This window comes from Macaca nemestrina, chromosome 10 (assembly GCF_043159975.1).
Source record: "Macaca nemestrina isolate mMacNem1 chromosome 10, mMacNem.hap1, whole genome shotgun sequence".
Classification (NCBI taxonomy): domain Eukaryota; kingdom Metazoa; phylum Chordata; class Mammalia; order Primates; family Cercopithecidae; genus Macaca; species Macaca nemestrina.
Window position 1 is genome coordinate 112780719 of NC_092134.1, and position 14708 is coordinate 112795426.

The 14708-nt window shown below is 37.7% G+C and overlaps 1 protein-coding gene across 4 annotated transcripts in view; it reads right to left on the reverse strand.

Moving 5' to 3' along the window:
• Positions 1 to 14708, reverse strand: part of LOC105492188 (fatty acyl-CoA reductase 2) — a 205778-nt gene that overhangs the window by 167636 nt on the left and 23434 nt on the right. The gene's annotated exons all lie outside the window — the stretch shown is intronic.

Genomic DNA, 14708 nt, shown 5'->3' on the forward strand with positions numbered 1-14708 from the left:
CATTATCAACATGGAAAGATAAGACAACACTTCGTCCACCTCACAAGGTTAATCAGGAACTTACATAAAATAATGGATATAATAAGTCCTCCAAGGAGTGTTAAATGTAATTTAAATGAAAATTACTATTATCATGTGTAAAATTATGTATATAAAGTCTGTACACACACACACAAAAGATCTTATCAGTCTTAGATACTGTCAGTACCATTTACTATTAATACATCAGCAACTCTTATAATTTACATCTTAGACTTTATATTAACAATTCTCAAAGCATTTCATGCACACATTTCAGTACCTTCTCACAAAAACCTTGGGAGGTAAATAGTGTAGATGTTGTTATTCACAGATGAGGAAACTGAGGATCAGAGACAAGTAGTGATTTGGCTAAGGCCATTGTTAGTGACAGAGCAAAGACTGAAATTTTGATGAAAGAAATTTACGTCTTCTACATGCTATAGGACAGGAGAAAGCTTTTTACCAGGTGTTCATTTGCTTCCTGTTTTTCCTATACAACAACATCTAGGACATTTGTACACCTGATAACTCTGTTCTACAATTTTTTTCTTAATTATCATGTATTAGAATATTATAACTCTGTGAACTTAAATGTATTGAATTTGCAAGGAAACTCTAACCTCAACAGCTAATTTCCTCTTCAAGGCTTCAAATGTTTACCTATTTGGTACAACTTTTTCCAAACTGTCCTTGATAATAAAGACACTCTGTTCTTAAAAAATTTGATCATCGAAAAAGAAGGTAGAATCATTTTTCATTGATTTTCAGGCAAATATGTTGCTACTTTTAGTATAAACGTGTCTACTACATTCAAACAAAATGGGAATATTTCAATACCCCAAGCATTCTTTAGGTTAGCTCTCAAAGGAGATTTTCGAGTTGGAACTCTCCCCTAACTGAAATTATGCTTTCAATAATAACTATATTTTTATGTTGATTGCTTGCTTAATGATTATATTTTAAACTTTGTGGGCCTAATTTTCCTCATCTGTGATCCCTGGGATTGATGCAACAGAGTTTTTGTCAAGTGTCTTGCACTTGTGAAACATTCAGTAATTAGTAAGGGTGATTTTAATCAGCCATAATTTGTTATTCTGAATTTCATCCTTAGAGTATTTCCTTCCTTTGTGTAAAATGTATCACTAGGGTGACACCAACAAGAGGAAATAAACCATTGCAAACTTGAATGGGTGCAAACTTGAAACCAGAGCCTAACGTAGGAGAGGTTTACAAACTAATTACTTAAAACGTGACGCAGCTAGGGAATAATCTCCTTAAGCAAGATACAAATATCTGAAAACAAAGAGAAAATATTCAGTAATTTTACCTACATTAATAGTAAGAACTTTTGTGCTTCAAAAAAACAAAAACAAAAAACAAACAAAAAAAAGGAAGTGAACAGACAATTCACAAACTGGAACATATATTATAAACCAACAGTATGAGTCATCGTTAATCTGTATATGACACCAGGCAACAGCAAGTAAACAGTTCTGTAAGGAACTCTACTCATACTGCTTTTACTGCTAGGGTGTCCAGATTGCTACTGTGTCCCTATGATTTAAAAGACACAGGAAAGACACATTTTTAGTTTTGTTTTGTTTTTCCTGCTTCTTTAACGTATCTCTGCATCTTGGTTCATGCACAATTGGAGACTCATCACATAGACAGACTAAGACTTATCAAAGTCATGAAACTAGAACAGGGTTCCTCAGTAGCCTCTGTGTCTGTCCTACTCCTCAGTTCATGGCTCAGAGCTGGAGCCCCCTTCACTCTCCCCTCCGTTCTTCTCTCTTCTTAGCCTTAGATATGCCCTTCTCCTTTTCCCCCCTTTGCAGGGCCAGACAGGGTGTCCAGAATACCAAGGGCCTTCAGATGTTGGATGACCAGTATGTCACCAATATCACACTGAGGGAGATGGAAACTAGGCCTGCTGGTACCAAGAGTTGGGCTGAGGAGGGAGTGAGAGTGGAGGACAAAAGAACAGGGAGAGGAAGCTAGCTCATCCAAGAACTTTGATGCTAAATTTCCTTTTGGAGCAGAAGCCAATGCCTGTCTAGATGGAGGCATGAGAAATGAGCAAAATGGCAGCAGCCATGTTGGCAAAAGTAAACCCAGCTGTATTCCTAGGGACTAACTGCCTCATCAAGGCCTCGTGCCTGCCTACATGAAAAATGGAAAAGAGACCTAAATAGGCATACTATGCAATTCCTGATTGTTCTTCCTAAATGAAGCTTGGTGCAATCGATTTTGAAAAAACTAAATGGCCTTAATAATAAGGGAAACACTTCCATAGTACTGTATTATGTGTTGAGCTCTGGCCTAAGCAGGTAACACACATGAACTCACTTACTTCTCAGTACAGCCCCTTAGAGCATATCTATTATTAGGTCGAACCATATGAAATTCCCAACACTCAACCATTTTGACTTACAAAGGGCAATTGTGCATGGTTCAATCTGCATTTCACCTGCATTTTACAGATGAAGAAAGCCAGATGCAGAACATTTAAGTAACTTGCTAGTAAGTGACAAACCCTAATCTAGGCAATAGGGCTCCTGTTTCTGTGGTCGTGACTAACTATGGAAATATCTGCCTCTCTACCACACTGAATTAAAATGATGGAAATAGTTTCTTCCAACCTAAAAATTCTATCCACAAATCTGTGCTATATGATTCCCAGTCTCCATATACCTATCTCTTCTTGACTTGCCTGTTTCTTTTGAAATGATGTCACTGCTCACTCAGTTACTCAGCTGGAAATCTCAGAATGGATTTTGATTTCTTTCTTTATTTCTCTACCACCAGAATTCAAATCATATTTATTAAGTCTATCTCAGCAGGAGCTGCAGAATCATAGGACATGAGAGTGGAAAGGAACTTTAGAGATAATCTAGCCATTTATCTGATGTAGATATAGAGCACAATCAGGACAACAGTCTGAACTCCTGGGTTCTGGTCCATGCTCTTCTCTGTCGACTACAGTTGTCACATTGGACAAATGCTGTAGATAATACCTCTTTGCTTCTCCAGAACTTTGGGACCAATTGTAATGCTGTAACTCTCACATATGACAATACCTTGACTCACTAAACACATACTCAGTGCCAGTCACTCTTCTAACGGAAGAATGAATTAGCAGAACAATTCTATGGTGATTACTATTATAAACCCCATTTAACAAATAGAAAACTAAGGCACAGAGAAATAAAGTGATTTGCCCAAGGTCACACATCTTGTAGACTAGCTCTAGAGGCTATGTCCTCCATTTATCCCTCATCCTGTCCTACCCTTCAGTGGGCAAACCTCAGACTTTGAGAAGGGGTTCCCAGGCCTCCCCTCACTCTGGGCTGAGTTGAATGTCTTATCTGCCAAACTCTCAGAGCCTTTATCCATTGTCACATTTATGTAAGTGACTACTTGGTTGTTTGTTTTCTCCACTGGATTGCAAATGCCTTGGGGGCAATGACTGTGTTTTAGTCTTCTTAATATTCACAGAATTTCATACAATACTTGGTAGAATAATCATTGAATAAATTCTTGTTGAATGAATGCATGAAAGAATGAATGGCCACCTAGCTAATCTTTCTGCCTTCAACCTCTCCTTATTCCACGTCTTCCATTTTGATGAGAGTTGGGGGAACTAGTGAAACATTAAATGTGTAAGTGTAATGAAGACAAGTGGGCCCTTCATTTGCCTTCCTTAATAATAAAAGATAAGCCTTTTGATTATTTCTCCTCAAATGTTTGGTCAAGACCTTTTCACACTACTACATTTTTCACCAATAACCCTTACATCGAGGATCCAAATTAATTTTAAAGTTAATACTTTGATTTTTTAGAGTGATCTATTTCCAAGAGGATGCATTTATTTGTTTTATTTTACTTAATCTATTAGACCAGAAATTAGGTTCCTGCAAGCAGATTAAATGAGCATTTGACCTTAACACTGAACATCCTAGGCTATTCATAGTCAAAATGGGCTGCAGAAGTCATTATAGTGAGATATGTTTTAAATGACTTTATCCTTAAATGTGTTCGTTCTGAGGTATCCAGACTGCTACTATGTCCCTGTGATTTAAAATGATATGCAGAATTCTAATGACTAATTTTGAGGCAATGGAATATCCACATGGAAAAATATGTATTTTATTTCTCACATCATACAAAAAGTTAATTTCAGATGGATAGTATATCTTTTAGTGTAAAAGGCAAAACAACACATTTTTTAGAAAAGAACATCTTGATTCATGAGTAGGCAAAAAATACTATGAAAAACAATACTAATAAATTGAACTCTATTAAGATTAAGAATTTGTGTTCATTAAAAGAGTAAAAAGGCCAGGTATAGACTGGGAGAAGACATTGACAAAGTGCATATCCAACAAAGGAATTGTACCCAGAATATATAATGTATACCCACAAATTACTATGAAAAAAGATAACCCAATAGACAAATGAGCAAAGACTTGGGGACATCACAAGAGAAGATATCCAAGTGGCCAATAAATATATGGAAAGGTGCTCAATCTTTTTACTTACCAGAGAAATACAAATAAAACCACCATGCCTCACAACTACTTTTCCACTCAAATGGTTAAAATGAAAATGACAGAAAATAAAAAGTGTTGACAAGAATGTGGAACAAGGGAAATTCTTGACTGTCACTGCTGGGAGTATTACTTGATCAATCACTTTGGAAAACGCTTTGGCAGATTTATTAAAGCTCTTTGAATAAAGCAATTTCACACCTAAGTATATCCCAAAGAAATGTGTATGTGTGTTTAACAAAAGACATTCTCAAGAGTGCTCATAGCAGCTCTAGTCATAAGAAACTCACAATGGAAACTACTAAAGTTTTCATCAACAGAATGGATAAAGTATGGCATATTCACAGTATGGAGTACTATACAGCAATGTGAATGAATAATCTACAAATACACACAATAATTTGGAAGGATCTCATAACCATAATATTGAGTAAAGAAGCCAGACATAAAAAAGTATTACTGTATAATTTCATTTATACAAACTCCAAAAACTGGTAAAGCTAATCTATGTTTGAACTTAGCTAATCTGTGACTTAGATGTCAAGACAGTGGTTAATCTGGGAGGCACTAGGGACTGCCCAGGAGTATGACGGGAGCTTATAGGATGCTGATAAATGTTTTTCTCTTTTTCTTTTTTAACTTGGAATACAGAATCTGGGAGGTGTGTGTGTGTGTTATATGCATTTATGATATATTCACTTTTCTACATGGATGTTATACCTAATAAAAAATAATAAAGATAATGTGGAGAAGAAACTCTTGGTGAAGTCAGTAGTCATTACTTATGTTCACTATTAATCCATACTAAAAATATATGTACTTTTTCTTAGTACACAGAAAGTGGTTTATAGATAGTTTCATCTCATTTTCCACTGTGATAATAAGGAGTCAAGTAATAATTTCCTGGGTGTTATGGATTGAATCGTTTTATATGTCGAAGTCCTAAACCTCAGTGCTTTAGAATGTGACCTTATTTGGAAACATGATCACTGCAAATACAATTAATTAAGATGAGGTCATACTGGAGTGGGGGGAGTCCCTAATCCAATATAATGGATGTCTTTATAAAAAGACAGATATATGCATAGAAAGAAGATGTGAGACACAAGGAGAAGGCAGCCAACTATTAGCAAAGAAAGAGAGGTCTGGAACAGATCCTTCCCTCACAGCCCTCAGAAGCCATCCCTGCTGACACCTTGATCTCAGACATCTAGCCTCCAAAACTGTGACACAATACACTTCTTTTGGTTAAGCTGCCCAGTTTGCAGTACTTTGTTACAGCAGCCCTAGCAAATGAATACATTGGGAAGACTGAAAGGTTAAGTAACTTGCCTTTGAATACAGCCATATAGCAGGAAGTTAAGTAACTTGCCTTTGGATACACAGCCATATAGCAGTAAGTGAAGGTGATATCAAGGGTTCTTCTGCACTGGAAACACCCACCTCCCACAGTCTACCTCAATTAGCATCTCACACACTTGGCAAGGCTACTGTAGGGAATGGGCAGCCACGGAAGGTGTTATGCAGGGGAATAACGTAATCCTTTCTCTGTTTTGGAACAATGTAATACTCACTGAAGATGGAATATAAAATCCTATGTATCTCAAACAGCTGTACAGTCCCTGTAAGGAATCTTCAGAAGGCATCTTTCCTGACCTGACAGCGGCCAGAGTCTAGAGAACTTCAAGGAACTAAAATGGTCCACTTAATGCCTCCTAAAGCAGTGGTTCCCCCACGTTGTTCTGGTCATGAATTCTGTGAGAATCTGACGAAAGCTAGAAATCCTCTCATCAGACAATGCCCATACTCATCTAGTTCAGGAGAATAAGTAAGGACTTATAGGGCAGATGGTTGATTTTTGATCTTGCCTCCAGAAATAAAGACAGATAGCTGAAGATAATGGGGTTTTTCCACTTATCTTAGAGGAAGTAGGCAACTAACTACTGATCCTATGCCAAGACTCAACGGTATCATTCTGGAAACTTCATAACTTCTTCACATCGGTTATTTTTGCTCTTCCCCTCTCACTTTCCCCACAAGGATTAGCACTTAAGTACTTAAAACACCAAGAGTTTGTGTCTATCTTTAGATACAGAAAGGAAAGGAAAGCTAGAGGATGCAAGCTAGAGCTCAGCCAGTTTGAGGAAAGAGAGGACCTGGTGACACAGTGAGTAAACAAGAGGAGAGACACACAAGCTAACTAACTCCCAAGCCTTGCAGTAGTGAATCAAGAACATTGTTTTCTTGGGAAGAATTTTCATGATCTTCCCTATGGAATTTTTAATATTTCATTTCAACTTAATTTCCCATCATACGCTTTTTTTTTGAGGGGGAGGGTAGATAGAGTCTCACACTGTCGCCCAGGCTGGAGTGCAGTGGCACAATCTTGGCTCACTGTAAGCTCTGCCTCCCGGGTTCACACCATTTTCCTGCCTCAGCCTCCTGAGTGGCTGGGACTACAGGCGCCTGCCAACACGCCCAGTTAATTTTTTGTATTTTTAGTAGAGATGGGGTTTCACCATGTTAGCCTGGATGGTCTCGATCTCCTCATTCTCCCGAAGTGCTGGGATTACAGGCATGAGCCACCGCGCCCAGCCTCCCATCTTACTCTTATTGGTGTTAAGTGCTTGGTGCTATGGGAAGTCAAGTCGCTGACTGGGACTGGTTAGGAGACAGAAGAAGGGAAAATAAAGATGTATGAGCATTGCATATTTACACACTGGATATCATTACTGAAAAATTGCACAAACTCCAAGTTGCAACTGGCCAAATATTGCTCAAAGAGTAGGGGGTACTAAAATTTGAGGACTGGTACTATAACTTGTTTTGCATTCTATTTGCAAAGCTAAACATCCTGCCTGGCTCATAGTAGGTACTCAGTAAATCATACGAATGAATAAATGAATGAATGGAATGGAATGGTTATGGGAATTGCACTCATAAGATGTGGATACTAGCCTTGATGCACCCGCTAAATAGATGTGTGACAAGCCACTTAATGTCTTCGGAACTGGCTTTTCTGTAAGAGAGTTGAACCAAATATAGATATGGTACTTGAACATTCTACAATTTCCAGTGTGAATATACTTAGTTAAGACAAAGCTATTTACACTCACTGCTATGTACTGTAGACAAGATGGTGTGATATGTGCCAACATATAGTATGTATAGGAGTTCAAGGAAGTCTAATTTGGGAAAAGTTTGTTCTGTCCTAAAAGAAACTGAGACCTAAATTTACCTAAGTGTCATCCTGTGATCAGGAACATACTCAGCAGCACTTGCATAACCATTGCCTCCGGCAAAACTGCACCAAAATAGTAGAAGGAAAACAAGGAAGAGGCAATGTCACACTTCTGCTAAGAAGAGAGTTATGGCAAGTACAAGTTGCTGAGAAAGAAGCAAACTGCTCATTTGGATGAGGGAAATCAATTCTTTCAAGCCATCAGAGATTCCTGCAGCTTTGAGAATAGTTTGGTAAGTGGATCTCAATCCCCAGAAAGCTCTTTGGTTAAAGAACAAGTGTCCACCTTTTAGATCATGTGCTTAGCTTCAGGTGAGATATGTCTTGAAGGTATTGTGTAAACAAAACACAGGTGAAATAAGATTCAATTCAAAATGAGACAATAGTTACAGTGAAATATAAAGAGAAACACAAAGTTGGCTTTATTAATATTTTTACTTATTACTATTTACTGACAAAGTTGCTTTTATTAATATTTACTTATTAATTAATATCTATCAGGAACAATATTATTTTAAGTAAACAGTTTCTCTTAAGTTTTAGGCAAATTTCTCTATGATTTCATTAACTGAATACCATCCATCTTTAAGATGCTAAACCTATGTTACTTCTATCCATACAACTTGCAGTATTACATATACTTTATTGAAAATAATAAGCAAAAATCTTTAATACATGCACAAACATTGAATTGTTACAGTTTCTTTTACTCAGTTTAGCTTGGCAGATTCTTTTGGTTTCTTGACAATACTGTGCACTGGTGAATCTAATTCTGCTGGAAGTGCTTAAGTGATTTCAAATATGTTGGGACCAGACACATAACTTAATTGCCATCCTAATTTCCAAGGATCTTGCTTTCAAGGATACCTGGGACATTTGCTCACTTCTGTGGAATGTGCCCTTTCAATGACCTGTAATAAATAGTGAACCATTTTTTTAAAAATGATCTAAAATGTGGGGTGTTTTCACAATGACTTTTTCTCATTTCTTGACACAGGAAATAATATTCTTACCTCCTGTGGTCATCCTGTTATTCATCAGCAAATTCTACTGATCCAACAACTTCCCAGCTAAGGTGGAAGGATGAGTAAGTGGGTTGGAGAAGCCATATTTTTGTCTTTTCTACACAAATTCACAGGGAGGAGTGTTTGCTTTCTCTTCCTCCCTTCAGGTGTGGGCTTCAATGTTTTGGGGCTGTCTCTGGAGAATCCTGGGAAGTTAAAATGCCTTAAAAGCAAGATGTCCAAAAGCCATAGGGGATACATATCATCAACTGCAGCTTGAAAAATGCTTTTGCAAAACTGCAGCGGTTAAGGATGCAAAATGATCTAGGACTTTGAAATAATACAGCTAAATCAACAAGCAAATGTTATTCTTAGTGTCTGGCAATTATAGTAAGACTTTTTTTTCATTGTTTAACCACATTGTTTAATCAGTTTTCATTGTTTAATTGCATTGTGTGGTCACATTGTTTTATATACATACATATATATATATATATGTATAATGTCCTTTGCTTTAATACATGTTGATTAAAGTGGGAAAATGTCTATTGAATGAAGATGTCACCTGTAACCAGTCCTCTTTAAAAAGTTAGATATCTTACAGAAATCTCCCAGTCAATATGGCTGGCAATGAGACCCCAAATCCAAACTCTGTGATCCCACAGCACATCCTCATCTAAAAATATTTTATGACAGCAGTAACAGAGCCAAGCACCAGGCCTCGAGGGTCTTATTTTCTGACTCTATGTTCCATGGAAATACCTGGACTAGCTATTCCAAAATCTCCCCCTGTGCTGTGGCAACTACTTATGAAACACCTGGGGATCCTCACACCAAAGATTCTGATTCAGTAGGTTTAGGGTGGGGACAGAGAAATGTGTATTTCTGTCATCTAGAATTGAGGCTGTCACCCCTAAACTACCACTCTTCATACAAAAGTGTGCATTAATAATAATAAAAAAAGATTTAAAAGATTGGCTTCATTATTGAAATAAAAATCAGAGGTGACTACTCATAGGAAATCCAATCTGCTCAGAGGTAACAAAATAAAATCGTTAAGTTATAGTAGATTTAATTTGCCCCTTACCTCTGGAAGCCATAGTTTTATTTATCTGAGTGCCTATCCTGTATATAGGAGTTCAAATGTTTGAATAAAATTTAAAAGTGATCACTTTTGCGACTGTCTTCTGCTCTTTACATGGGCATGCAGCATTAGCAACACTAGCCATCAACAAAAACTGGCATTGTTGGCCAACAATGCCAACAATGGTTTGTTTCATTTTTAAAATTAATACTATTTTAAATTTACAAATTATAATTTCATACATTTAGAGGATACAGTAGCCACCACTTATCATTTTTGTGGTGAGACATTTGAAATTTACTTAGTTATTTTGAAATACACATTATCATTGACTATAGTCATCCTGCTCTGCAGTAGATCTCAAAACTTATGCCTCCTGTCTAACTGAAACTTTGAACCCTTTGACCAGCAACTTTCCTCCACCTCGACTCCCCCATTCCCATCTCACCCCCACCTTGCACCCCTACCACTTTTTGCCTTCAACTTCTGGTAACCACCATTCTTCTCTCTACTTTTATTTATGAGTTCAACATTTTTTGATTCCATCTAAAAATGAGATCATGCAGTATTTCTCTTTCTGTGCCTGAATGCCAATAATGTTTGAGGACCTACTAGGAAGTCGATTTAACTCTTTTATTTCTACCCTCTTATAAATTAAACAAATGAAAAACAAAACAATTAAGATTACCTATGGCAGATGAGTTTCATAGCCTAGAGCAGGGGTCAACAAACATTTCTGTAAAGGACCACAAGGTAAATATATTAGGCTTTGAAGGTCATAATAATTGACTGGTTAGGGCACTAAAGCAGTCACAGCAAATAGGGATGATTAGATGAATGACACGAGCTGATTTCTGATAAAACTTCATAGACACTGAAGGTTAAATTTCATATAGGTTAAATTTCCTATTATTTTTCCTATGTCACATAATATTATTCTTTTGATTTTTTTCAACCATTTAAAAATATAAGAACCATTCTTAGTTCAAAGAATAAACAAAAAGGCAGGGGCCAGATTTCAGCCTCGGGCCATAGTTGCTGACCCCTGGGCTGGAACAGAGAGCTGATGAAGCCATGGAAGAAGTCTATAGCTGTGTGAACCTGTTTCTTCCATTATGCTCTGCTGCACTGTTCTTTGGCCATAAGTTGCATTTCTGCCTCCAGCCTACCACCATACAAATGCATGGGGATCCAGGAAGTGTATATATGACTCAAAAATCAATGTTCCTACAGATGCCCTATGTAGTCACACTGTATTGCACTGCAGGGGATGGCTTACAAGGATCAGATAAGGCCCAGGCCTACCTTGGGACCTAAGAGGCCCTGGGGAGTCTTCCCCATTGTTTATGCCTCAGGTCACATGTATTAAACATAGACTTGACAAAATGTACCTTGATGAGGTCCTGCAGAGCCTAGCCAAAGAAGTAGAAATGAAAAACAAACAATTTTGCTTTTAATCAGACTGCAGATCTTGTTTCTGAATATCATCCACAGGGCAGAATTGTTTTCATCAACTTAATGCCTATTAACAGAGTCAATTCCAGTCTCCCGCTTTCCACCAACTAAGTAGGATTAAAGAGATGAGAGAAGCTTATGGTTAATAGAGAACTGTAGATGTTAAAAGGTTTAATCTATTAATATAGGACAGCATTTCCCAAAGCGTGTTATGCTGAATGCTGACTCTCTTCGATGCTCTGCTGGAAAAGCATTTCAAGGTTAAATAAGTTTAGGAAATATAGCATAAAGGACCTCTGCTTTCTTTTCTTTTTTTTTTTTTTTTTTTTTTGAGACGGAGTCTTGCTCTGTCGCCCAGGCTGGAGTGCAGTGGCCGGATCTCAGCTCACTGCAAGCTCCGCCTCCCGGGTTCACACCATTCTCCTGCCTCAGCCTCACAAGTAGCTGGGACTACAGGCGCCCGCCACCACGCCCGGCTAGTTTTTTGTATTTTTTAGTAGAGACGGGGTTTCAACGTGTTAGCCAGGATGGTCTCTATCTCCTGACCTCGTGATCCACCCGTCTCGGCCTCCCAAAGTGCTGGGATTACAGGCTTGAGCCACCATGCCCGGCCTAAGACCTCTGCTTTCTTGATTATTAACACGCATTAGGACATTAAAAGCTCTGAGGATTCTTGCAATAAAACTGGTTAAGTAGGTTAAATCAAGTGTTTCTCAAAGTTATATCATCAGGGAAGCTTTTCTTCCTTTACTGAACTGTTAATAACCCAATAAAATAATAATTCATACACTACAGTTTGGGAAAAACTGCTGTAGGCAAGGCAGAGGAATGACAGGGTTTTAAGCAGGGGAATAAATTGTGTTTTGGAATAATTATTTTGGAGAGGATCAGATCTTTCTTCCCTAATTTTTCTCATTTTAGGAAATTACACCATATTCCATCTATGTGCTCAAGTCAGAAAAACAGAAGCTATATCTGTCATGGTGATAACCTTTTTAAAAAATTATAAAATGCAAGCGTGGTTGTAAAAATCATTCAAACAGTAGAGAGGATAGTATGAAAAGCAAAAATCTCCTCCCTCCTTTCTCTCACCCCTATCCCAGCAGCCAGTATACTTTTCCAGAGGTAATAACCAGGGCAATCAGTTTTTGTTCTATTTTTCGGTTCTTCTTATGGCATCTCTAAATCATATGCATCTGAGCCTACTGTTTTGGATTATAAGCATTTAGCAGTATCTATGAAATGAATTCATTCCCACTCTTCTTTCTGCCTCGCCCACCTCCCATATCCAATCTATCACCAAGATGTGTCAATCCAACTCTCAAAACACACCTCAAGTCTGAGCACTTCTCTCCCTCCTCCCTGACAGTACTCTCACCTCTGCTTGTCCTCCCTGGTCTTACTACCTCCAATCCTTTATCCCTCTAGTTCACTCTCTTTACTGTCTACATAAAGAGTTCCTCAAAATAGAAATTAGAACAGTCTCTGGCTTAAAAGCCTTCAATGGCAACCCACTCAAATTAAATTCAAGATCTTTATCAACACCGTGAAGCTGGGCATGATCAGCCACCTGCTCCCCTCTCCAACTGGTGTCCTGCCTCTCAGCAGTGCCCTCACCTAACAGCAGTCACAGGGCCTGCCTCCTCTCTGTCCCTTGAATGCTGCAAGCTTTTTCTCTTAGGACCTTCCCATTTGCAATTTCCTGTGCCCAGACTGCTTTTTCTCTTTGTTGATTTTTTGGGTTTTTTTAAGTAACGTTAACCCCTATTTTTTTTCCAATAGCAACTGAAATCTTTCTTTGTCAAAGAGCAAGCCTTCTCAGAACACCAAAATGGAGTCAGCGCCCTTGATGTTTTTCTTAAAGCATTCTGTTCTTCTCCATGCTACTTCCCATAATGTATTCCTACATGCTTATTCTGTAAACGACTGCAGGTTCCAAAAAAAATAGGGAACACATCTGCTTTGTTCAACACCAAATGTGGAAAAGCCGGCACAGTGTCTGGTCACAGAACGGGCTTAATAATTATTTATTATATGAATGAAGCTAGCCAGAGGGAATTTCTCTTACAGAGTTATCTCCTGCCTTTTCCTTACATAAAACTTCAGCTGCATCCAGATATTCCTGTTCTGCACACCTCCCACCCCAAAGTGCCACTGAGGTCCCTGGGCACCCAAAAGTCTTATTTGTTCATCTCTATTAGGACCAGAACTTTAAGGGCTATCTCTAAGGGCCTTTCCTTTTATGCTTCCCTCAGCATTTCAGCTTATTTTATTCTCTTCTTGGAAATTCATTGCACTTATTTTCTGTACCACTCATTTGGTGCCAAATCTTCTGTTGCCTTATAACTACTTATTTGTTATTTTAAATTAATACCTTACATTGACATATTTGTCTTGCTAATGATGTCATAAGTTTACTGAATACAGGACCTGTTACTTTGTATCCTAAAGCACACTGCATGCACCTGCACAGAGTAATTGCACGAAGAACGAATCTCCATTCATCCGTTCTAGTGCCCCCATTAGAAGACCTTAATATAGGAGTTTGATCAATTCCCTTTCACACTATTTTATTCCTCTGTGGTTCTGAGTGTATTGCCATCATGCTAACACAGACAGCTGGAGTAAAGATAAGTTTTGAGGTCACAGAGTAGTTAAGGGAGGAGTCTGGGGACAGAGGACTTGCCTGTTTTCTCAGTTCCTCTTTAAGAGGCACCAGAGTTACAAAAGGTCACTAGGTGTGCTTGGCAAGAGACCAGGTGTATTTTAAATTGATTTGGCATTTCCTAGGATATTTTAAAGGATGACTTGACCAAACTTTTGAACTTACAGATTTTTTAAATTAAATGAAACGAAAAGGATTAGCCCCTCAAAAATTTTCAGTCATTGGCTCAGTTTCTCACGGTTCGATTTTTGGATGAATTAGACTCAAACATTAATTTAATTCAGTAACTACCTTTGGTATCCAAGAAGTTATTCTGCACCTTTAGTTGAAAATTCCAATTTTGTCCAAATAATATTTCAGGAGTATTTAACATACTGAATACTTGGCTACTTTTTGTTTTATTTTCCACCGAACTATAAGGGTCAGAAAAGTTCTACAATCTTTTTAATGTACTTAACCAACCTTCCTCAAGCTACTTCTGAAAAATGGAGGGCAAAGTTTAACCCTTCAACAACAGCATAATTTTTAGAAAAGAACTATTCAAAATCAGTAGACTTTTTTTACAATTATTATCTATTTTTACTTAGAGATAATACAACCTTGAAAATAAAGAAAGTAGAAAGTGTCATCTGTTGTTTTTATTTTGTCAATGAGGAAACTGAAATATAAGAAGGCTGAATGACATGTC